General features: G+C 47.5%; 1 long non-coding RNA gene across 1 annotated transcript; it reads left to right on the top strand.

Moving 5' to 3' along the window:
• Window positions 1-9,366: 9,366 nt before the first annotated feature.
• Window positions 9,367-23,294, top strand: LOC127050998 (uncharacterized). Its single transcript, XR_007774365.1, has 2 exons — window positions 9,367-9,673; window positions 22,844-23,294. It is a non-coding gene; the product is annotated as an uncharacterized LOC127050998 (long non-coding RNA).
• The last annotated feature ends 281 nt before the right edge of the window (window positions 23,295-23,575 follow it).

The following is a 23,575-nucleotide window of genomic DNA, read 5'->3' as shown; positions in this document are numbered from 1 at the left end:
TTTATGAGCCGCTAGCGCGGACAGGGCACCTCCCTGTGTGTGTAAGTGGAAAATGGGTGGGGGGACAGTCTAAACATTCCACCTCACCCCCTAAGGGTACCCCAGCATATTACGTGTACGTACATTATGCTTCATCAACTTGCCGGTATTTAGAGAATTGGAATATTTACACGCGTGAAAATCCACTAAACAATGCCCACTAGAAGGTACTTCAATCTAGATAAGATCATACATCTAAGAGGAGCATTTAATCACCAAAAAACCTGGACACAGCGTGAACAAATTTGTCTATTGAGGAAAGGAACGGGTTAATTTGAAATTCAGCTTCGCCCAGGGATCAAGAGAAAGTTGCTCTGCGTTCACGGTCAAGAATCAACGCAGACTATGCTAAGTACAAAGAAAAACTGCTTTTGGCTCCAGCTGGCTGTGGAAAAAGGAAAATTGACAGAGGCGAACCAAAGGCAATATAAGTTACAGAACTGAGATTACATTTGCAAAACTTAATTGTCCAGTAAGATCCAACAGTGTGCCTTTGTGACCCCAGAGCCGGTGTGGCTTGGTGACACCAAAGAAGCCAGAGGCAGCCAACCTGGACTGGAATCTCTGAAAGAGACGCCACAGGAGATTCCAGGGTGTAAGAGAACAGCCCTCCCAAGAGCGGAAGCATATTGGAAATTCTGAACAAGCTGTATATAGGATAATCTCCTGTCCACCTCTCCCCCTTCTCTGAACATTATACACAGAAGTGGCCAGTCTGGACATATGTGTGTGAGTATGAAAGGGGCTTTGGGTTTGGGGCATAAATGTTTTCCTGAGTGATGTGGGAGCGTTCCCAACACTCTCCGTTGTTGTTTTATTATTTTATTAATGGAGCTTTAAAATTCAGTTATATGGTGTGTTTTCTTTATCTTCCCCCGACGATCCTGTAGTGTCAGCCTGATCACCTGACACGAGGGACAGATTGGTAACAGAAATTTGTCACAGTTTGGTGAGCAATTAAGAATGGGGGAGCCCTGCAGAATTTACACCATCTATTTGTTTTACCCTTGTTATTTTATGTTTGCTTTGCTTGGTACTGTGGGTGTTATATGTTGATAACTGCATGAGTAAAAGTGAGTCCTAATAGGATAAGGAAACGGTGTATGGTTCTGGTTCTGTTCTGTTTAACCGGTTACTATTATTTTTCTGCTCTGTTCATTTGGGCGTTAGGAGTGTGGGCGGAACTGAACCTCTCGTTCGTAATTCCTCAGAGTGGAAGCCATGCGTGCGAGGAAGCTCTGAGGTCGAATTGAGATCCTTCTGTCCCGTCCTCTGTAGCGGTCAGTGCATAGAAGTTGGAAAACCTGGCTTAGACTGTAAGTTCCTCTGCTCTGTGTAATTCTCTTTTCTGTTTAAGTGTCAGCAGACAGATGGATGGGTCTCTGAGTAAACCCTCTAAAGGGGGTTGGATTGTATGTTCAGTAAATGGCCTTTGCCCAATAGGCCATATGTTTTTGTCTAGGTGACAAGCCTCACGATGGACTCAGGTAGTCTTGTGAGTTAGAATGTTTAAGGGAAGAGACCAGGAGGGGTGGGGGCTAGATGAGAAGCCCACCCTCCTAGCTAAACTGGTAGTGGAACAAGTTGGTGCCCATGGAAGGGATGGTTCAGTAAGAAAAGCAGGATCGGGCGCAGGCGGGCAGGCAACAGACAGAGAGATTGGAAAACAGATTGGAAAACTTAAAGAATGTAGTGGAAGGAAGGAGTCAGTAAGTGTAAGCATGGGGATTTCAAATACCCAGGACTTACTTGGAATGGTGAGTTAAGTTGATAAAAGTGGCTGTTGGGAGACAAGCAAGTGATTTAAGGGAGAGTGAGAAGTTAACTCTGTAGTTGCTGGAGGGAACAGCAGTTGAACTTTGTAAAAATGCTAAAGAAGAAAGTTCTTGGTGTCTGTGAAATGTTTGTAAACAAATTCAGGCAAAGAAATTAGTGGATTGCAATCATTTGGTTTGGCTATGAACATTTCAGTTAAATTAGCTGAAGAATGTATACAGTATTATGTAATTGAAAACCTGGGCTGCCTATGAAACAACTACAACAAAATATGGGGTAATTCCTCTGTTTTGCCTGAAGTCAACAAGGGTATTTGTATATTTTAAGCGATGATTGTCTGCCCAGAAGGGGTATGTCATAAACAGATAGCTAAGGGTTAATGTCTCTTTCACCTGAAAAAAAAGTAACCTGAAGCACCTGACCAGAGGACCAATCAGGAAACCGGATTTTTTCAACTCTGGGTGGAGGAAAGTTTGTGCCTGAGTTCTTTGTCTTCTGTCTGCCTCTCTCTCAGCTATGAGAAGGATTTCTATTTCCTGCTTTCTAATCTTCTGTTTCCAAGTTGTGAGTACAAAGTTGGTTTTTTCTTTTGTATTTACATGTCTATAGATGCTGGAGTGCTTTAAATTGTGTTCCTTTTGAATAAGGCTGTTTATTCATATTTCTTTTAAGCAATTGACCCTGTATTTGTCACCTTAATACAAAGAGACCATTTGTTTGTATTTTTCTTTCTTTTTTATATAAAACTTTCTTTTAAGACCTGTTGGAGTTTTTCTTTAGTGAGGAACTCCAGGGAATTGGGTCTGCAGCTCACCAGGGAATTGGTGGGAGGAAGAAGTCAGAGGGAGATCTGTGTGTGTTAGATTTACTAGTCTGACTTGGCATTCCCTCTGGGTGAAGAGGGAAGTAATTCTGTTTTCCCGGACTGGGAACGGGGAGGGTGGAGTCCCTCTACTTAGATTCACGGAGGTTGCTTCTGTGTAGCTCTCCAGGAGCACTTGGAGGGGGGAAGGGAAAAAGGATTATTTCCCTTTGTTGTGAGACTCAAGGGATTTGGGTCTTGGGGTCCCCAGGGAAGGTTTTTGGGGGGACCAGAGTGCCCCAAAACCCTCTAATTTTTTGGGTGGTGGCAGCAGTACCAGGTCCAAGCTGGTAACTAAGCTTGGAGGCTTTCACGCTAGCCCCCATATTTTGGATGCTAAGGTCCAAATCTGGGACTAGGTTTTGACATGAGTGTCAGTGTAGTGGGAAAGATAGAATCCAGAAGCCAGTAGGAATATTATATTTTTCTTTTCTCTGCTAGGGGCTTTTTAGCAGAGAGGGTTTGGTTTTCAAAGGAACCAGAGAGATTTTTTTTTCTGCTCTCTCTGGCAGTTTTTGGCTTGCATATTAAGCAAGGAACCATTAAGCTGTGACAAACAGGTCTTTTGTGACAATAGCACTCCCATTAGGTGGCAAGTTCCAGCACTATATACATGCAAATAAAGTGGTTTTTCTGGTTTACTTTACATTGAACATTAGCTAGAGAAAGAAAGGGAAAAAGGCACTGTTGCTAGGCAAACCCCAGGAGCCAACAGAGCCTGCAGTTCAGACAATAAACACCGGAGGGCACCCCAACACAAGAAAACAGGAACCATGACTTCTAAGGCAAAAATGGTGGCCGAAGAACAAATCAAAGATGCCGAGCACAGGCGAGAGATGGAAAAAAACAAACAGGAACTGGAAAAAAGACAAAAAGAGGTGGAGCTGAAAGAAAAGGAGGAAAGCATCAAACTGGCAGCCTACAAAAGAGAACAGGCAGCCAAAGAGGCAGCACACAAAAGAAAACTAGAAGAAGAAGAGGTGGCCCACAGAAGGAAACAATAAGAAGAAGAAGAGGTGGCACATCGAAGGAAACAAGAAGAAGAAGACATGGCCCACCGCCGAGAAATGGAAAAACAACAAAAAGAAAGTGAAGAGAAGGAAAAACAGAGAAAACATGAACTGGACTTAGCGCAAGCTGGGCTGCATGCGCCAGCCAATCCTAACAACCCTTCGCCAATTATGGTTCCACATCACAGGAAATTTCCCACCTACAAGGCAGGTGATGACACCGAGGCCTTCTTGGAAAATTTTGAAAGAGCCTATCTTGGGTACAGCATCCCTGAAGACCAGTACATGGTAGAATTGAGGCCACAACTCAGTGGACCTTTAGCAGAGGTGGCAGCTGAAATGCCTAAGCAGCAAATGAATGACTATAAACTTTTTCAAACCAAGGCCAGATACAGAATGGGGATAACCCCGGATCATGCCCGTCGGCGTTTCAGAACCCAAAAGTGGAAACCAGAGGTGTCATTTCCCAAACACGCCTACTATGTTGGGAAAAATTATGAGGCCTGGATATCAGGACACAATGTTAAAACCTTGGAAGAACTGCACCTCCTCATACAAATGGAGCAGTTCTTGGATGGTGTTCCTGAGGACATCACACGGTACATACAAGATGGAAAACCCAAAAATCTCGCTGAGGCGGGGGAGATTGGAGCCAAATGGATGGAAGTGGCAGAAAGCAAGAAAGCTACGGTCAAGGGGAACGAATACTCCAGGGGGCACACCGACCATAAACCCTACAACCGAGGACAGCCAAAGACCCCACATACAACCCAAGTAAAGCCACAGATGCCCTATTCTTCCACCTCACCAGTCTCCAGTAACTCACCTCGGCCCAGTGATCCATCAGATGGAAGATGCTTTAAGTGTAATGAAATGGGACATATCAAGGCCAACTGTCCCAAGAACACCATGCGAGTGCAATTCATTACACCACCATCACACCAAAGATCCCCAGGCCCGGATGCCTCTCAAATACCCTTGGAGCGAAGGGAAAATTTGAGAGTGGGCGGAAAGAAGGTTACTGCGTGAAGAGACACGGGGGCACAAGTGTCAGCTATCCACCAATCCTTCGTAGACCCCAAATTCATCAACCCAAAGACCAAAGTGACAATTTACCCCCTCATGTCACAAGCTGTAGACTTGCCTACAGCTGAACTGCCTGTCCAGTACAAAGGCTGGTCAGGAATGTGGATTTTTGCAGTCTATGACAATTATCCTATCCCCATGCTACTGGGGGAAGACTTGGCCAACCAGGTGAAGCGGGCCAAGCGAGTGGGAATGGTTACACATAGCCAAACCAGGCAAGCTTCCAGACCCATTCCTGTTCCTGAGCCGTCCACAGACGCCCCGTCTGTGTTACCAGAGACCCAGACAGAGGTAGTGGACCCGGATTCCATGTCAACCACTGAAGCAGCCACAGCACCTCCAGTCTCAGGCCCGGAACTGGAACAGCAACCAGCACCAGCAAGTGCAACCACATCTTCAAACTCAACGCCAGAGGGCGCCAGCGAGCCAAAACTGGCAGAAGCAACAGACAGCCATACCCAAAAGGCTCAGCCAGAGCCTGAAATACCCTCAGGTGCACCAGCGGACAGCGGTTCACCAGCAACGGAAACCACCCCATCACCTCCATCGCTTCCAGAGGGACCAAGCCCAAGTCCACAGTCTGAGGAAGAACTGGTGACCCTAGCCTCAAGGGAACAGTTCCAGACTGAGCAGGAAGCAGATGACAGCCTTCAGAAAGCTTGGGCGGCGGCACGAAGCACCCCACCGCCTCTCAGCTCTTCTAATCGATCCCGGTTTGTTATAGACCAAGGACTTTTATACAAGGAGATTCTTTCTGGTGGACACCGGGAAGAATGGCAGCCACAAAAACAGTTGGTGATTCCAACTAAGTACCGGGGGAAGCTCTTAAGCTTAGCCCATGATCATCCCAGTGGCCATGCTGGGGTGAACAGAACCAAGGACCGGTTGGGGAAGTCCTTCCACTGGGAGGGGATGGGCAAGGACGTTGCCAAGTATGTTCGGTCTTGTGAGGTATGCCAAAGAGTGGGAAAACCCCAAGACCAGGTCAAGGCCCCTCTCCAGCCACTCCCCATAATTGAGGTCCCATTTCAGCGAGTAGCTGTGGATATTCTGGGTCCTTTCCCAAAAAAGACACCCAGAGGAAAGCAGTACGTACTGACTTTAGTGGACCTTGCTACCCAATGGCCGGAAGCAGTAGCTCTAGGCAACACCAGGGCTAACACTGTGTGCCTGGCCCTAACAGACATCTTTGCCAGAGTAGGTTGACCCTCCGACATCCTTACAGATTCAGGATCTAATTTCCTGGCAGGGACAATGGAAAAACTGTGGGAAACTCATGGGGTGAATCACTTGGTTGCCACCCCGTACCACCATCAAACCAATGGCCTGGTGGAAAGGTTTAATGGAACTTTGGGGGCCATGATACATAAATTCATCAACGAATGCTCCAATAATTGGGACCTAGTGTTGCAGCAGTTGCTGTTTGCCTACAGGGCTGTACCACATCCCAGTTTAGGGTTTGCACCGTTTAAACTTGTGTATCGTCACGAGGTTAAGGGGCCATTACAGTTGGTGAAGCAGCAATGGGAGGGGTTTACGCCTTCTCCAGGAATTAACATTCTGGACTTTGTAAGCAACCTACAAAGCACCCTCCGACACTCTTTAGCCCTTGCCAGAGAAAACCTAAAGGATGCTCAGGAAGAGCAAAAGGCCTGGTATGACAGACATGCCAGAGAACGTTCCTTCAAGGTAGGAGACCAGGTTATGGTCTTGAAGGTGCAACAGGCCCATAAGATGGAAGCATCATGGGAAGGGCCATTCACGGTCCAAGAGCACCTGGGAACTGTAAACTACCTCATAGCATTTCCCAATTCCTCACTAAAACCTAGAGTGTACCATGTTAATTCTCTCAAGCCTTTCTATTCCAGAGACTTACAGGTTTGTCAGTTTACAGTCCAGGGAGATAATGCTGAGTGGCCTGACGGTGTCTACTACGACGGGAAAAAAGACGGTGGCATGGAAGAGGTGAACCTCTCAACCACCCTGGAATGTCTGCAGCAGCAACATATCAAGGAGCTGTGCACTAGCTTCACCCCATTGTTCTCAGCCACCCCAGGACGGACTGAACGGGCATACCACTCCATTAACACAGGTAATGTTCACCCCATTAGAACCCCACCCTACCGGGTGTCTCCTCATGCCCAAGCTGCTATAGAACGGGAGATCCAGAACATGCTACAGATGGGTATAACCCGCTCATCTACCAGTGCATGGGCATCTCCAGTGGTTCTGGTACCCAAACCAGATGGGGAAATACGCTTTTGCGTGGACTACCGTAAGCTAAATGCGGTAACTCGTCCAGACAACTATCCAATGCCACGTACCGATGAGCTATTGGAGAAGTTGGGACGTGCCCAGTTCATCTCTACAATAGACTTAACCAAGGGGTACTGGCAAGTACCGCTAGATGAACCTGCCAAGGAGAGGTCAGCATTCGTCACCCATGCGGGGGTGTATGAATTTAATGTCCTTCCTTTCGGCCTTCGAAATGCACCCGCCACTTTCCAGAGGCTGGTAGATGGTCTACTAGCAGGACTGGGAGATTATGCAGTTGCCTACCTCGATGATGTGGCCATTTTTTCAGACTCCTGGCCCGAACACCTACTACACCTGAAAAAGGTCTTTGAGCGCCTCAGGCAGGCCGAACTAACTATTAAGGCCAAGAAGTGTCAAATAGGCCAAAACAGAGTGACTTACCTGGGGCACCAGGTGGGTCGAGGAACCATAAACCCCCTACAGGCCAAGGTGGATGCTATCCAAAAGTGGCCTGTCCCACGGTCCAAGAAGCAGGTCCAATCCTTCTTAGGCTTGGCCGGATACTACAGGCGATTTGTACCATACTACAGCCAAATCGCTGCCCCACTGACCGACCTGACCAAAAAGATCCAGCCAAATGCAGTTAAGTGGACTGATGAGTGTCAAAAGGCCTTTACCCAACTGAAGGCAACGCTCATGTCTGACCCTGTGCTCAGGGCCCCGGATTTTGACAAGCCATTCCTGGTAACCACGGATGCATCTGAGCGTGGTATAGGAGCAGTTCTCATGCAGGAAGCAACGGATCACAATTTCCATCCTGTCGTGTTTCTCAGCAAGAAACTGTCTGAGAGGGAAAGTCACTGGTCAGTCAGTGAAAAGGAATGCTATGCCATTGTGTACACCCTGGAAAAGCTACGCCCATATGTTTGGGGACGGCGGTTCCAACTACAAACTGACCATGCTGCACTAAAGTGGCTTCATACTGCCAAGGGGAACAACAAGAAACTTCTTCGTTGGAGTTTAGCTCTCCAAGATTTTGATTTTGAAATTCAGCACATCACAGGAGTTTCTAACAAAGTAGCAGATGCACTCTCCCGTGAGAGTTTCCCAGAATCTAGTAGTTAAAAAGTGTTCTTAAAATGTAGAAGTCTGTTAGTTATATACTTAGTGGCATATGTAAAGGTGCATATGTTGTAGTAATCTGTTTATTTTAAAGTTCTAGAAGGAAATCGCCGCAAGTGAGTTTCCCCACTGTCTGCAATTTGGGGGGCGTGTCATAAACAGATAGCTAATGGGTTAATGTCTCTTTCACCTGAAAAAAAGTAACCTGAAGCACCTGACCAGAGGACCAATCAGGAAACCGGATTTTTTCAACTCTGGGTGGAGGAAAGTTTGTGCTGAGTTCTTTGTCTTCTGTCTGCCTCTGCTCTCAGCTATGAGAAGGATTTCTATTTCCTGCTTTCTAATCTTCTGTTTCCAAGTTGTGAGTACAAAGTTGGTTTTTTCTTTTGTATTTACATGTCTGTAGTTGCTGGAGTGCTTTAAATTGTGTTCTTTTTTGAATAAGGCTGTTTATTCGTATTTCTTTTAAGCAATTGACCCTGTATTTGTCACCTTAATACAAAGAGACCATTTGTATTGTATTTTTCTTTCTTTTTTATATAAACTTTCTTTTAAGACCTGTTGGAGTTTTTCTTTAGTGAGGAAACTCCAGGGAATTGGGTCTGCAGCTCACCAGGGAATTGGTGGGAGGAAGAAGTCAGAGGGAGATCTGTGTGTGTTAGATTTACTAGTCTGACTTTGCATTCCCTCTGGGTGAAGAGGGAAGTAATTCTGTTTTCCAGGACTGGGAACGGGGAGGGTGGAGTCCCTCTACTTAGATTCACGGAGGTTGCTTCTGTGTAGCTCTCCAGGAGCACTTGGAGGGGGGAAAGGGAAAAAGGATTATTTCCCTTTGTTGTGAGACTCAAGGGATTTGGGTCTTGGGGTCCCCAGGGAAGGTTTTTTGGGGGGACCAGAGTGCCCCAAAACCCTCTAATTTTTTGGGTGGTGGCAGCAGTACCAGGTCCAAGCTGGTAACTAAGCTTGGAGGTTTTCATGCTAACCCCCATATTTTGGACGCTAAGGTCCAAATCTGGGACTAAGTTATGACAGGTAGACCTGTTTTTTGTCTTTCAGATAACCAGAGAAAACTGATGCCAGATGAACAGCATTCAGCGTACCATGCATTTGCTGGCACAATAGGAATTATGTCTTGTGTTCTATGTTCTGTCTTGTAGTGTTTGTCCTGTGGCCGGAATTGTTGTGTTTAATATTTTATAGAATAGTCTAGTTTAAAATCAAACAAAAAGGTTAAATTAAAATGCAGATACTTGTCTTGTTCAACTTGGAATACAAAGTGTTTGGATAAATCAGGAGAATGTGATATACTAAAAGTCTAATGCATTTCCTTAAGTAAGAAAAAGAAACTTCATTGGCCAAATTGTTAATTGCAAAAATTGTTGTTAAAATTTGCATACCAACAGTCTTTGGAAGCAAAGACATGAAAAGTTAACCCACTCCCCATATTGTACATGGGATCCTTCTGGCTACCTCAGATTTCTAGCCAGAGGGCTGGGGATGGTGGGAAGCTATTGGACTAGAGGTTGAATTAAACGAACTCCGCAAAGTGGGTGTGCTTGTTCTAGCTTGTTGCTCCAAAGCTCTGTAATAAGGTTATTTTAGTAAAAGGGTGTGTGTGGCATATATTGAATAATAAGACTAATGTACTGTATAATGACAATGTTTATGTGTTCATTGTTGGGAAAAAGGACTATAAGTGAAAAGTGGAAGTTTCCTTTGCAGGTTAAAAGAAGCCAAGAAAGGAAAAAGGACAAAGAACAGAATGAGTTAACGGGAAAAAAAATAATTAGCTCGCAAGCTCAGGCTATAGATAAGACACTGACTTCATTCAAGGACACTGCTCACAGTTAAGACTTGGCTAACAACCAGGAAAAGGAGGGCTTGAATTTGCCCATGCAGCAATAAGGTTTGCAAAACACCGCCAGGCACTAATGAAATGTGTTAGGTTTCTTTTCTCATAGGTAAGGAAGCGCTACCCAAAGACCCTAGCAGCCCTGCCACTCCTTGGAACCAGGAAACTGGATTGATGTAAAGATCCAACAACAAAAGACTGCTTTGGCTCCATGCTGAAAAGGCCCTTATTAAGCCCTGCTGACTACCAACTCCGCTGTGAAGTGCCAAAGGTTGACTGCTTGGACCCATGATTCTCACTGCAAAAAGACTTCTCCACCTCGGGAGAATTCTCCTATTGATGTTTAGCCTATTTCTCCTTCTAGCTCTGCTGTGCCTTCTGGACAGTAAGGAAAAAGTACAAGGTGAAGTGCTAGTAACCTCTCCCTTGTCCACTGACAGATCTACTGTGCCTTTGAATTTTTCTAGAAGAATCAAAACCATTACAGGGTGATGTGCTGGTAACCTCTCCCCTGTAGGATGCTGAACCACGACTGTTTTGGGAAAGAAGAAGGAACACTCAGAAATTGCCAAAGTCCAGGAATTCTTGACTAGAAAGGACATTAAGAAGTGACCCTGGGAAGAAACAAAGAATTATACACTGGCGGGAGGACATTTGTGGGACCCATGCTTGGGAATGTGGTATTGATTGGAGCTTGGGGTTTATTCTAGAGGCTGCGCCCTATGTCCTGGAGAGTGACTAATAATGTAACCCCCCACATGCTATTAATGTTGATGCCTTTTGAAAGTTCCTGAGAATAGTTAAATAACAGGTGTATTATAGTACTACACCAAGGAAAGATGGTATTGAATATCTCTGAGGCTGGGAAGGCATTGCAGTCGGATCTAGTATGTGTAGGAATTCAGGATTTCCTGAATGACCAGCTGATGGCCATTCAGAGTGATCTTGAGTACCACACTTGGCCCACTGCCCTTACAGACGCATCAGAAATACCATCTGATCAGTGATCATGGAGACATACGTGGACATTTCCTGGGTGGAAGTGTGGCTTCCCAGGGTGGGGTGTGCGCCCTTATAGGGGATGAATGCTGTACTTATGTCCCAGAAAGCGCACAGGATATTAACAAGCACATCCTGTCAGCCAACCAGGCTTTTGAACAGTGGAAGGCCTAAAAAGGGGAACCCACTATTTCTGATTCCCTCTGGGACTGGTTACCCAACCTGGTGGGACTAGAGGGAGGCATTGTTCGCCTCCTGCTCACTGGTGTGGTGTTGTGTATCGTTACTCTCCTTTTGTTTGCTTGCTGTAAAGCACTCCTACATAGAATTTATACCTCCCATTCCCCAGGAAATCCTGCTATACTCCCTCATTAATGACCCCAGCTCCCTAGAGCTTAATCGCTTTTTGTCCTCAAAGTATGAGAAAACTCAGCCAAAAGTTTGTTGAGTATTCTCAAAGGAGGGAGTTGTTGGTGTCACTAGGCATAAATCTAGGCCTCAGTGAACCAAAGCTCCTCCATGTTGAACTCCATTTGATCTAGAAAGCTAGCAGCTGTGAAATTAAATGTGTAACAGTAAGTTATCAGTTGCAGCACAGCTAAAACCGGTCTAAAGCAGTAGTGATAAGGCCTGTGCACCTTTAGCAGAAGGACAAGATAACTGCAGAAGGAAAACTTACTAATGAGCTGCCAGTGGCCAAGATTATTTAATGCTACCTGCGCTTACGTAACTGCTACAGGGGGAGGAAGGAGGAGGAGGAGAGGGGGGAGATAGAAGAAAGAGGGGAAAAAAACTTATAAAAAGGGAAAAGCCGCTTGTGTAGTGGTGCATGATTTGAGGCGTTCGTCTCCTTGCACTGCTTTGAGGTCTCAAATAAACTTTGCTTGCTTCTCCACCCTGGTGTGTGTTCATTGGCGCTTCGCACTCTGGGCAACGAACCACTGTTGCTTGCCTCGGGCACCCTCTGTGTCGGCAACACATCTGTCTGGCTCCATGCCTGTAGGATGTGCAACAAGGCCCGGTCCCGGCCCCAAAGAGCTGTGTGATCATACAGAACTGCTCTCAGCTGGGCTGGGTAACCCTTGTTCCCCCCACACCGCCCATGCTGCGGCCTGTAGGTCCCTTAAACAGGGCTGGACAAGATGGGCAGAATTACTTTGCTTGCCAAGTCCTGTCACGTTGATGTAATACAAAAAGCAGCCTCTAGGTGGCGAGTAGCCGCTTCATAGTTAAGGTTGCAACAGGGTTTGTGTTCAAACCCTAATTGTGAAAGTTCTGTGAAATGCTCCTCCGCAGTCAGATGGGGCTGCAAACCACCCTGCTAGTTTGGGCCCAGGACGGAGTTTGTGATACGCATTTTTGGTCCAGTGGTTTCTGAGTTCCCCCGATGCTCCCATGGCCTATGTTAAACATTTCACCTTTCTTACCACTCTCTTTGCAGGGGGTGGTAGAGCTGTGGTCAGTTCCACTCACACCTCCTGCCAAGATGTGAGCCAGCTCCAAACCAACCCCAGTCATGCAGCAGTGACTGGACTTTGGGGGTGATGCTGCAGAGCCATGTGTGGGGAGAGAGAGACTGAAACCTGCATCCACAAAATACCCTGTTGCCTAGGAGAAGGTGCACTGGGCTGGGGGCCAGCAGACAATGAGTTCAAAACTCCTCTTCTGACCACTGCTGTTAATAACTCTTCACAGCTCTTATTATTGACCAAAGTTGCCTCATTCTGCCCTGGGGGAAAGGGAGCCCTGCAACCCTATCCTGCTGGGAGGCAATCCAGTTAAGGGCACGGTTAAGCCTGCAGCCTTCGCTCCAGATTGACCAAACTTTCTGTATGAATAGCCGTGAATCAGTTTTCATTTCATAGTCAAGTGGGCAAGATGTGGAGGTGGGGGGCAGGGATTTGCTGGCCAGTCCTAAATTCGCAAGTGCAATGAAAGGCACTAGGGGAGGTGCTGGACATCAATGAAGTCCAGTTAAAGACTCTGATTGTGATTTGTAGTGTTAAGTAAAATCTAGCCAGTGCTGCCTGCTCAGAAGACACCAGGATTCGGAAGTTGTAGGTCAGCATCAGGGGAATAGTGTGTGGGGGGGGGACAGCCCAGGGCTGTGGGTGGGGTTTGGGTGGCATCAGTAGAACTGTAGGTGGAACCCAGGGATGGGATAGCTGGGGCTGTGAGTCGGGCTTGAGGGGCACTGGCAGAGCTGTGAGTATGGGGAGTCCAGCACCTGGGATAGCAGGGGGGGGTCGGGATTGAGGGGCAACGGCAAAGCTGCAGGTGGGGAACCCAGAATTGGGACAAGCAAGGGCTGTAGGTCAGGGTTGAGGGGCACTGGCAGAGCTGTGAGTATGGGGAGTCCAGCACTGGGATAGCAGGGGGGGGGTCGGGATTGAGGGGCAACGGCAAAGCTGCAGGTGGGGGAACCCAGAATTGGGATAGCAAGGGCTGTAGGTCAGGATTGAGGGGCACTGGCAGAGCTGTGGGAGCCCAGGGCTGGGGGAGGAGGCGGGCTGTGGATCAGGGTTGAGGGGCACTGGCAGAGCTGTGGGAGCCCAGGGCTGGGGGAGGAGGCGGGCTGTGGATCAGGGTTGAGGGGCACTGGCAGAGCTGTGGGAGCCCAGGGCTGGGGGAGGAGGCGGGCTGTGGATCAGGGTTGAGGGGCACTGGCAGAGCTGTGGGAGCCCAGGGCTGGGGGAGGAGGGGGGCTGTGGGTCAGGGTTGAGGGGCACTGGCAGAGCTGTGGGAGCCCAGGGTTGGGGGAAGAGAGGGGCTGTGGATCAGGGTTGAGGGCACTGGCAGAGCTGTGGGAGTCCAAGGCTGGGGGAGGAGGGGGGCTGTGGGTCAGGGTTGAGGGGCACTGGCAGAGCTGGGGGTGTTGAGACAGTAGGGGGTTGGTGGTTCAGAACAAGGGGCACCAGAAGGGCAGTGTGTGTGTTAAGGTGTGCGGAGAGCCCAGGGCTGCGATACCTGGGGCTGCGGGTGGGGATTGAGAGGCATATGCAGAACTGGAGTGGTGGGGGGGGCTGTGGTTTGAAATTGAGCGGAACTGGCAGATCTGTATTAGTGAAGCTTTTGTGGCACCCACTAGCATGATTTGGCTGCAACCTGTTACAGGATTTAAGTATAAAATAGCATTCACCACTATATATATATTTAAAAAGAGAAACTGAAGTTAACTGAGTGACAACGCAGGCAGCTGAGAGGCAAATTATTTTTTCCTTTTAATCTTTGCATGAATTTCCGCACTCGTGATCTGCACTTGCCTTTGAAAGGAGAGGAGAATTTCTGATTGTGTTTCAGCATTTCCCACCTACTGATCTAACACTAACTACAAAGCAGACGCTGGTGCTGGAGCAGCCCTACAGGGGAGTTTAATTGCCCGAATCTTGGGGACGGGAAGAAATCTCTGGCTTGTATTGAGGCTAGAAAACTGCGCGTTCTCTGGGGACGGGGCAGTCTGGAGGGGATGAGCCTTTGGTTTGTCAGTGCAGGTTCTTCTAGACATCCCGCGCCCAGTGGTGTCTGTGGGGTCATCCTGTCTGAGATCCTGTTCACAGAACTGGGGAAGAGGGGGAGGGGAGACCAGCTGTTTATTGGTACTTGTTTCTCTGTCTGTTCTGCATCCCTTGCAAACATTTGCCTGCAGGCTCCATATGTTGCCAAGGGTTAAGTACATGTAGGATGGGGTGGGGGGAGGAAGGAGAGTGGGGAGGGGAGCTCTCAGTATAACAGATAGATCACATCAAGGGGATATTGCTGGCCTCTCCCCTAATATATTTCTATAAATCAAGTGGCCTGTCTGTGCCCAGTTTAGCGAGGCAGCAGCGCTCCACTCCCCTGCGCTGCACAGTACTTACAGCTCCTGCCTTCCTGCCCTCGTGTCCCTGGTTCCTTGCTACCAGTCTTTGCTGAGTCTGCCTCCTCCTTGCTGCACGGCTGGCTCCTGACAGCTCCGGGAGATGCTCTGCACTTGGCCGTTTTCTTTCTTTTCTGAAATATCCCCTTCTTCCTCGCATAGGGACCAGTTTAGTGTATTTTCTGCTGGAAGTTGATTTCCTCAAAGCTTGGGGTGATGCTCAGAGTTTCGGGAGTGTGGCGGTGGGAGGTACTTGGACCGGGAATCATCGGCTGTATTAAAATGGCGCCTCCTCAAGGACTGAATTTTCATCAGGGCTGTGGGTTCGGCCTCCCTTCTTTGGAGGCAGAGTTTGTAGGCACAGACCGGAATGGGACGCGCCAATGGGAGCGTGGTGTCCCTCACTCACTCAGAAGTCCCAGGCATTTGGGTTTGCACCCCCCCATCACTGCCCCCAGAAGGGCCCATTATGAGCAGAAGGCCTCAGAACTCCCCCCAGCAATCCCGACTGTGACAAATATTTCCTCTGCATCTGCAGCTGGGGGACTGCATAGGGGGGCTGTATTCCTGGGTGATCCATGCCTAAGAGCTAAAGGGTTGAGACCTCTGTTCCCATGGACCTTTCCCCTTTCCTGGAGGCAGGCCAGGGCATGGCTGGTGCAAGGTCTCCTGGATCCTTCTCTTCGGGGCCATGCCCCACTTTGCTGTGCATGTGACCTCTCTCCCTGTCCTCCGAATGGCTGTTATTGCCCCCTTGGGAAGGGCTTTGAGATCAGAGGTGGAAAGAAGCTACACTGGACCAGACTTTCAAAAGTGCTCAGTTTCTATTGTTCTGAACTGGGAGATGGGGGAGGGGGAGTTCTCCATTGTTCGAATGGTGGGAGGAAGTGTTCTCCATTGTTCTGAATGGCGGGGGGAGGAGTTCTCCACGTGAGTGTGCTGTGAATATTCAGGTGCCAGCAATGGGAGGGAACATGTGAGGGATCTTCCATCCCAACCGGCCTGTCTCTGGGTGTCAGCGTGGCATGACCCCCTCAGCTCTCAGAGGCCCTGACCATCTGTGGGCTGCTTTGCTGATCCGCTGGGCAGTCGCTTCTCTGCCAGACCCATGCTGCCTCCCCACCTCTCGCCTGGCGATGGCATCATGGCTCCCAACTTCTCTGAAACCCCTTCCCGGTGCCGTCTTCCCACGGTGGGCTGGCTGGGCTGCCAGGGTGAGGAGCTGGGGGTGGGATGGAGGGGATTCTGCGCAGCTGGGCCAGCAGAGTGCTAGACCCAGTGCTGCTGCTCTGTCTCTACTTTCTCTCTTCTCCGTGTGGCTGTTGGGATGAGAACTCCTGTTTAAACCATGCTCACTGAATGCCCAGCAGTCTGCTGGCCCATGCTGCCAGGGGGACTGGCCATCTGGGGGTGCCCACTTGCCCATTACCCCCCACACACCGGTGCACCCCCATGTCTAGGGAGGCAGCTCTGGGGTCTACTGACCCGTGTTAGCAAACAGTCCCTGGAGGAGCTGGGGCAGGTGATTCCTGGCCTGCACCCTGCCCCGGTCACTCCATTGCTGGCTGCTCTGGGGAGGAGCTGGGCGCTTCTGGCAGAGGGGTGTGGCTGTGTGCTGAGATGCACATTTTGAAGCTCTTCTCTTGCTGAGTTTGGATTTAAATGAGGGCTGGAGGAGGGAGTGACCCACAGCAGATGGCAGCATGTATGATGGGGGAGGGGCATGTGTGTCTGTCTGTGTGAAGCTGTCTGGTTTTATGCAATTTGCTAAGTGCTGAGAGATTAAGTAAAACAATAGCCAGCCCCACACAGAGATACCAACTGCTCCCACCTGAGGGTTTGGGAATGGATTGACACCAGCTACCTGCTGGCTGGCCTGGTATCAAGAAGAGGGTCGCTGAAATCTGTGCTAGAGACCGCACTGCCTGGGACTGCCTGCCCATGGGGCTGCTCTGATGCATCCCTGCAGGCTTTCCAGTCACAAGTTACCTCCTCGGGGCAAACTTGCCCCTGTCAAGTGGGCTTGGCTGTTTGGTGGCCTTGTGCCCCGGCTGATATCAGACCCACCCCTGGGCCGGCACCAGCGACGGGGGCTGCTTTCCACCCTGGGATATTTTTGAGAATTCAGTGTTTCTCCCTGTCTCAAACTGGGACAAAATGTACAAATCTTGAAAATATTTGCAAACCAACCCTCCATTCACCCAAAAGAATTCCATTTGAGTGAATGGAAATGTTTTGTTTGATTTCAATCTTTTTTGTCTAACAAGCCTAAATTTCAGAACAAAATGTCATTTTGAATCAGGAAAGCTCAGATTTTCTGTTTAGAAAATGTCAAATTGAAACATTTTAACAATGTCAAAACTCTTTTCCCATCTCTCTGAGGAGGAAGGTTAATCAGATCCGACCCTGTTTCACCAACAGTTTTGGTTTCAACCAACCAACAATTTTAAATTAAAAACATTTGACTGCAAAATTCACACGCAGCTCTAGCAGCGACTCTATGGAGTGGGACCCCTGTGCTCCCATTGCCTTGGCAGGACAGAGCTGCTGGTGAAATGGCTGGGCTGAAACCACTGCTGGTGACCTGGGGGGGTGGAGGAGGGAGAGGACCTGGATGCATTGCAAACAGAAAAGATTCAGTGGAAGAGCTGGTGGACACATTCTGGCTGACATGAGTTGTGCTGTGAAAGGCCATTCACTTTATGCAGAGCCCTCTTGCCCAGCTTGGCACCCAGAGTGCGTCAGAGGTGGTGCTGCTTCCTGAGATCATGAAAACAAGTGTGTGGTGCTTTTCCCTGGCTTTTTCCTCCTGTTAGCCCAGTCAGAGCAGCCTAGCCCAGGGGCGGGAGGCGAGTGGGCAGCCATCGTCTCTTCCTCCTTTTGCATCTTCCCCTGAAGGTGATTGGCCTGAACTGGTGTCTAGGACGGGATTTGGCCTGTGGAGCCGTTATTCCTGGTGGGGAGAGAGCCCAGTGCCTCTCACCTCCCTGGCCAGGTTTGCAGGGCTGGTAGGTGGAACCTCCCCTTCTCTCTGGCAAGGGAAGCATGTGTGCCCACAAGGGGATAGAGCCTCCTCCCAAGGTCATTTTCACAGTCGTGCAGTCTGCAGAGCAGAGCCGCACTCAAAAGCTTCCCAGAGCTTTGAAATCGGCATCTCCATGTTAGGCCTGAATAAAGATATAGCAGGACAAAACCAGGTATGCCAACCTGACCAAAGTCAGGCTAACAGAGGTTTGTGGGTAATCCCTGAGTGGAAAACACTGAGAAGCAGCAGCATGTCTCACAAGCGCTGGGAAAAAGTGAGATAAGAGAGAAGCTGCATTCCTGGCATAGTACCAGATGTGCTGTGTTCGGGCAGCTCCTTCGAAGAACTGATAAGAGTCCTCGTTTCCCAGCCTCCTTGTTTTCGCTCCCTGGTTTTGTTCTTTGTTTGTTTTGAACTCCCCTACATTTCTAACTTTAGGCATGCATGTATACTAAAGGTGTCCTAGTTTCTAGTTGTTAGAAGAAGGGGGTGGGTTGCTCCAGTGAATAATTTATGACGCGACGGAACTGTCTATATAGGCTTATACTAAGATGTAAAGAGCAGGCTGGTTCTCTCTGGAGACGAGCTGCTCTCTATTGATGCGTGCACTTGTCAATAAAGAGCTTTTGATCGGACCTTGCTGGTGTTGCCTGTCTCTCTCGCGGTCAGACAACGAACTTTGCCGTCTGGGTAGAGTCCCTGACATCTTTGGCGACTCCGCCGGGACCCGTCTGACTCTCCGGCGGGGGATCGGACCCTGAGGCAACGCAGCGCGCATCCTCCAGTTTAGAGGAGCCTTGCCTGGTGATCTGATCTCTGCGTTGGCGATAAGGCGTGTTCTGTGAACCAGCTGAAACTCGTAGAAATCCAGCAACATCCACCTACCCGTTGAGTAGGGTCCAGGTTGTCGGGGTTAGAGTCCCTGACTACTTAGGTCTGGGTTAGAGTCCCAGTCCAGGTCTGGGTTAGAGTCCCAGTCCAGGTTTGCGCAGGATCCAAGTTGTCTGGGTTTGAGTCCCAGTCCAGGTATTCAAGTCCCTGGAGAGGTAAGTGAGAGCTCGACGTGGGGAGGTGGGGGTTAGAGTCCCTTTACCTCGACGCAGGGAAGAGGGGTTAGAGTCCCTTCATTAAAATGGGACAAGTTGGCAATAAGTGCCCGGGGGACGCCCCGTTGTCTCTGATACTTAGAGATTGGAAAGAGATTTCTGAGACAGCTGGTCTAGTTAAATTTAAGATGAGAAATCTGTGTTGGATCCAATGGCCATCATTTACCTTTCATTTGCCCCTGACTAGAGACTGGCCGGAGGGTGAAACCTTTTCCACAGATAGGATGAACTCCTTAAGGGATGTTTTGGTTGATCTTAGGCCGGAACAAATGGATTACTTGTTTGTATGGTATAATTATAAACCCATGGAGGGACGGGTAGCTTTTGAAGCTGTTTGTATGGAGAGCTCTTGTAAAAAAATCACCCACCATATGCACCAGAGCCGCACCGGGAGGAGGACAATTTTGTTCCTGTTCTTCCCCGTCTGATGGAGTGCAAGGATTCAAAAGCAGGTTAGGGACAGTTCAGGGACAGAGGAGAATCAAGGGGGAGCTCAGAGTGATGTTCCCTCATCTTCAGAGGAATCAGGCAGCCTCACCCCCTCTGTGCAGCCTCCAGCCAGCCTTTTGCAAACTTGGTCAGGGACTGCTTTTCAAACACCCCCAATATTACAGCAGCCCTTGTCCTTGCCCTTGTGGACCCCCACTAGGTTACTTAACTCCATGAGGGAGAATGTTTCTGAGACACCTCTGATATTACAATCCTCATTGAGAATTTATCTGGTTCTACTGGTTGCTGGGGAACATGAGATGGTTTTACCCATACCCTGTTTGCAACTTCAAATTTGTTTAACTGGCAGTGCATTATGCCTCACTTATGAGACAATCCTGAGGCAGTGGAAAGAATGTTCTGCACAATCTTTTTCACTCATGTGCCCACTTGGGCAAATGTAAATCAGTTATTAGATACTCTCATGACAGAAGATGAAAGACAAAAAGTAAAAGAAAAATCTGCAGCTCATTTGAATGCACCTTGGCTAATTACTGACCCTAACTGGAATCCCAATAATCCAGCTCAAAAGACAAAGTTGGATGGATTTTTTAAAAGCTGTTTTGAATGGTATTAGAGATGCAGGGGAGGCTACTCCAAATTGGAGCAAGGTGACTGCTTGTGTTCAGCATCCAGATAAGCACCTCTCTGACTTTTGTGCTCGACTGATTTGTGAAGTTAAAAAGCATGGGAATTTAAATCCTGAAACTGATCATGGAAAGGAGATGGTTAAAATGGTTTTCATGTCACAATGTGCAAAGGATATTGCAAAGAGATTTAGAGAGCATCCAGATGGTACGCAAGGGAAAAGTTTGTCTAAAGTAGTTAGCATTGCTACTAGAATGTTTAATGGGAAAGAGAAAAAGAAAGAAAAAGACATAAGGAACGGGTTAATTTAAAAATCATCTTGGCCCCGGGATGGAAGGAGGGGGTTGCTCTGCGTTCAGGGTCAGGAATCGGCGTGGACTGTGCTTGGTGCAGGGAGGGGCTGCTTTCAGCCCCAGCTGGCTGTGAAGGAAAAAAATATAGACAGAGGCGAAGCAAAGGAAATACAAGTTACAGAACTGAAATTACATTTGCAAAGCTTAACTGTCCAGTAAGATCCAACAGTGTGCCTTTGTGACCCTGGAGTCGGTGTGGCTTGGTGACACCAAAGAAGCCACAGGCAGCCGACCTGGACTGGAACCTCTGAAAGAGACGCCGCAGGAGATTCCAGGGTGTAAAAGAACAGCCCTCCCAAGAGCAGAAGCATGTTGGAAATTCTGGACAAGCTGTATACAGGATAATCTCCCTTCCACCTCTCCCCCTCCTCTGAACATTATACACAGAAGTGGCCAGTCTGGACGTACGTGTGTAAGTATGAAAGGAGCTTCGGGCTTGGGGCATTAATATTTTCCTGAGTAATGTGAGAGCGTTCCCAACACTCTCCGTTGTTGTTTTATTATTTTATAAATGAAGCTTTAAAATTCAGTTATATGGTGTGTTTTCTTTATCTTCCCCCAACGATCCTGTAGTGTCAGCCTGATCATCTGACATGAGGGATAGATTGGTAACAGAAATTTGTCACGGTTTGGTGAGCAATTAAGAAGGGGGGAGCCCTGCAGAATTTACACCATCTATTTGTTTTACCCTTGTTATTTTGTGTTTGCTTTGCTTGGTACTGTTGGTGTTATACGCTGAGAACTGCATGAGTAAAAGTAAGTCCTAATAGGATAAGGAAACACTATTTGGTTCTGGTTCTGTTCTATTTAACCAGTTACTGTTGTTGTTTTTTTTTCTCTGTTCATTTGGGTGTTAGGAGTGTGGGCGGAACTGAACCTCTCGTTCGTAATTCCTCGGAGTGGAAGCCATGTGTGCGAGAGAGTTCTGAGGTGGAATTAAGATCCTTCTGTCCCGTCTCCTGTAGCAGTCAGTGTATAGAAGTAGGAAAGTCTGGCTTAAATTGTAATTCCCTCTGCGCTCTGTGTAATTCTCTTTTCTGTTTAAGTGTCAAACAGATGAATGAGTCTCTGGGTAAACCCTCTAAGAATAGTCCTTCAAATTATATGTTAAGTAAATGGCCTTTGCCATTTGTCTTCATCCAGGTGGCAAGCCTCATGAAGGAGGACTCGGGTAGTCTTGTAAGTAAGAATGTCTAAGGCAAGAGACCAGGAGGGGTGGGGGCTAGTTGAGAAGCCCACCCTCCTAGCTAAACTGGTAGTGGAACAAGTTGGTGCCTATGGAAGGGACGGTTCCGTGAGAAAAGCAGGATCGGGCCCAGGTGGGCAGGCAACAGACAGAGAGATTGGAAAACAGGTTGGAAAACTTTAAGGGTGTAGTGGAAGGAAGGAGTAAGTAAGTGTAAGCATGGGGATTTCAAATACCCAGGACTTACTTGGAATGGTGATTTGAGTTGATAAAAGTGGCTGTTGGGAGACAAGCAAGTGATTTAAGGGAAAGTGAGAAGTTAACTCTGTAGTTGCTGGAGGAAACAGCAGTTGAACTTTGTAAAAATGCTAAAGAGAAAAGTTCTTGGTGTCTTTGAAATGTTTGTAAATAAATTGAGGCAAAGAAATTGTTAATTGCAATCATTTAGAATTTAGTTAAATTAGCTGAAGAATGTATATAGTGCTATGTAATTGAAATTTTATTAGGCTGTAAGGGCACTATAAGTAGTGATGTTTTCTTTCAGTGTTTGAAAGCAAGAGTTAAAAGTAAAAAGCAAGCCAGAAAGCATCTGTATTCATGCAAATTATCTAACTGATAAGGTAGGAGCCACTGAAACCTGGGCTGCCTATGAAACACATAAAATATGGGATAATTCCTCTGTTTTTCCTGAAATCAACAAGGGTATTTGTCTATTTTAAGCAATGATTGTCTGCCCAGAAGGGGTAGACCTCTGTTTTTTTTTGTCTTTCAGATAATCAGAGAAAACTGATGCCAGCTAAACAGCATTCAACGTACCATGCATTTACTGGCACAATAGAAATTATGTTTTGTGTTCTATGTTCTGTCTTGTGGTGTTAGTCTTGTGGCCGGAATTTTTGTGTTTAATATTTTTATAAAATAATCTAGTTTAAAATCAAACAAAAAGGTTAAATTAAAATGCAGATACTTGTTTTGTTCAACTTGGAATACAAAGTGTTTAGATAACTCAGGAGAATGTGATATACTAAAGTCTAATGCATTTCCTTAAGTAAGGAAAAGAAACTTTATTGGTCAAATTGTTAATTGCAAAAATTGTTGTTAAAATTTGCATACCAACAGTCTTTGAAAGCAAAGACATGAAAAGTTAACCCACTCCCCATATTGTACATGGGATCTTTCTGGCTACCTCAGATTTCTAGCCAGAGGGCTGGGGATGGTGGAAGGCTATTGGACTAGAGGTTGTATTGAGTGAACTCCTCAAAGTGGGTGTGCTTGTCCTGGCTTGTTGCTCGAAAGCTCTGTAATAAGGTTATTTTAGTAAAAGGTTATGTGTGGCATATATTGAATAATAAGACTAATGTACTGTATAATGACAATGTGTAGGTGTTCATTGTTGGGAAAAAGGTGTATAAGTAAAAAGTGAAAGTTTCCTTTGCAGGTTAAAAGAAGCCAGGAAGGAAAGAAGGACAAAGAACAAAATGAATTAACTGAAAAAAATAAAATCAAATAAAATAAAATAGCAAGCTCAGGCTATAGATAAGACACTGACTCCATTCAAGGACACTGCTCACAGTTAAGACTTGGTTAACAACCAGGAAAAGGAGAGCTTGAATTTGCCCATGCAGCTATGAGATCTGAAAAACACTGCCAGGCACTAATGAAATGTGTTAAGTTTCTTTTCTCACAGGTAAGGAATCGCTACCCAAAGACCCTAGCAGCCCTGCCACTCCTTACAACCAGGAGACGGGATTGATGTAAAGGTCCACCAACGAAAGACTGCCTTGGCTCCATGCTGGAAAGGCTCTTAAGTCCTGATGACTACCAACACCGCTGTGAAGTGCCAAAGACTGACTGCTTGGACCCAAGATTCTCAGTGCAAAAAGACCCCTCCACATTGGGAGAATTCTCCTACTGATGATTAGCCTATTTCACCTTCTAGCTCCACTGTGCCTTCTGGACAGCAGGGAAAA

This window comes from Gopherus flavomarginatus, chromosome 5, assembly GCF_025201925.1.
Source record: "Gopherus flavomarginatus isolate rGopFla2 chromosome 5, rGopFla2.mat.asm, whole genome shotgun sequence".
NCBI classification, from domain to species: domain Eukaryota; kingdom Metazoa; phylum Chordata; order Testudines; family Testudinidae; genus Gopherus; species Gopherus flavomarginatus.
This window is presented reverse-complemented; position numbering and strand designations above follow the sequence as displayed.